Here is a 2,263-nt window from a genome sequence, read left to right as displayed (position 1 = left end):
ATTCATGCCTTTGTCAAGTTTTTTCAAACTTTTGTCAAGTTAAATGGATAGGGATATCTACTCCCACTGAAACCTGGAAACACCCAGTGAAAAGCCATCTCCAGCCTCCCCAGCACTCATCCAGAGGTTCTGACAGAGAGATTTTAAGAAATTTTGAGCCCATCTTCATTTAAAATGAAAGTGGGGATTTTCCTGCCCTTGTCAAGTTTTTCTGTGTTTAAGGTGAGCCCATTACTCCCCCGTTTTTGAGCACAACAAAGAATAAGAAGCCTGATGTGTAAATCACATAGGGAAAGTTATTCTCACACACTGCGCTTGAAGAGAAATATAGACCGTATTCTGTAGGAAGAAAGGAGCTGCTCATTGCTCACCTGAGCCATTCTAAAAACTGAGAATGACAGCTCCTCACTGGTTTATGGCCCCTGTAGATCAGCTTTGGATTATTTTTAAATATCAGTTTATGTCTACAGATAGACTTCTCTGTATATCCTGATCAAATCTATATTATAGCTGATGGAAAGCTTCTGTTTTGAAGAGAGTATCTTGAGCAAACTGAGAGGTTTACAGGGACTGAAGAATTAATTTGAAAATTTGAGCTTCAAGGTGAAATTTCTCCTTTCTCTTTCTGTAGCAGGTTATAACAAGAAACATCACAGAGAGGAATTTGGCGCTGCTGATTATGCATTGTCCTGACCTGGTTTGTAGGGCAAATAACGTTCCCAGTAGCAGGAAATCTTTGGATGATTTAGGAACTTGGTGCCTCCTGAGAGTCCCTCTGCCGTGTATATTTCATGTTAGCTAATCAGTTTGGTATGGGAAGGTAATATTTAAACTAGCAGAAAATCATTAAATGATTTACCAAACAGTGAAAAGACCCGATGAGACCGTAAGGCATCTTTTTGGAATAGAAAATGATTTAATTATTCTTTGCCATTCAAAACATTCGTCTTGGTAAAAATTAAAATGATTGTGTCAGGCAGAAAATGGTGTTCTGTGTTAATATTTGCTGTAAATGAACAAATGGCAGAGTGTCAGTTGGTTTCTGTGCTGGGCTGAAAAATTGAAATACATTCTGTGGTCTTTTTAATGCACACGAGGTTTTCAAAGCTAATAAGGAAATTCTGTAACCCTGCCTGTGCTTTAGATTTTAATTTAAGCAAGTCTGTATCTTCGTCTGGTGAAATTCTTCTCTTTCCTTTCTCCCTCAGCGCTAGAATTCTTGCTTGTATCTGCATCTGTGTCAGATGAGTGTTGCCACAGTGTCTTATCTTACTGGACAGACGATGTTACCTGCTGTCATCTGTTTTCTGCAGAGAGCTGGGGACTGGGGTGGGTTTTCCTGTGCGTTGTCCTGGGGTTTTCCTGCGCTCCCTGTGCCTGCCTGCCCTTCTGCAGCAGGGACCTGGATTGCGTGCTCCGGTGTTGGCTGGCCAGCATTTGGTACTCCTTCCAGAAACAACTGAGGGCAGGAATAAAATTCAGACTTGCTGAAAACTTGAAATTTCTTTCTTTTGTAAACTGGTGTTTTGAAATTTTTTCTTCATCAGCCCAGAGTTCAGGCTTCTGATACTCATCCAGATAATCAGCTGGATCTCACAGATTTCTATATGTATTTTTTTAAAGCCTTAACCTTTAGATAATCCAGTTTAGTGTCCTCTCGAACTGAAATTTTTCACTTGTTAACCCTAGATGGAGCCCAGAGATCTTTTTCAAGACAATCCTGACTTCTTGCCCCTGAGGATCCAGTCAGTTATTTCTTATCTCTCCGAAAGGAGATAGCACTGCCGGATAAAGTTTCAACACTGCCAAATTAGGATCCCCCCTCCTGGGAAAAAAGCCCTGCCGATGTGTAGGGGTGTTTCTGTAGGTACCTTCCCTCCTCCCACGCGGTGGATGAAGCAGGGGAGAGGAGGGGGGCAGGTTTCCAGCTGCCTGCGCTGCTCTAATCCCAGCATTCGGGGTAATCCAGGGGAATGGTGAGTGAAACGGTTCCAGTCCCTGCGTGGCCTGACCTCAGCTCTGAGTCATTGCTGAACACAACAAATCAAGTGCGTCCAGTGGGCAGACGGGGGAGGGCATAGAAGGCAAACTAGATTAATGGTGGTGGTGTCCCATATGGCTCTCAGACCTTTATTTTGAATCCCCTTAAGGTGATCAAACTACTCCAGCATAAAAGGGATGAAGATTAAAATGGTTTCTGGTCGGTTTGACCTTGTTCCTTTTAAAAATATTGTCATATAGTATAAATACAGATACGATGTGC

The sequence above is a fragment of the Pterocles gutturalis genome, unplaced genomic scaffold (genome assembly GCF_000699245.1).
Source record: "Pterocles gutturalis isolate BGI_N339 unplaced genomic scaffold, ASM69924v1 scaffold6999, whole genome shotgun sequence".
In the NCBI taxonomy this organism is placed as follows: Eukaryota; Metazoa; Chordata; class Aves; order Pterocliformes; family Pteroclidae; genus Pterocles; species Pterocles gutturalis.
The sequence above is the reverse complement of the archived record's forward strand: the minus strand, read 5'-3'. Positions refer to the sequence as shown.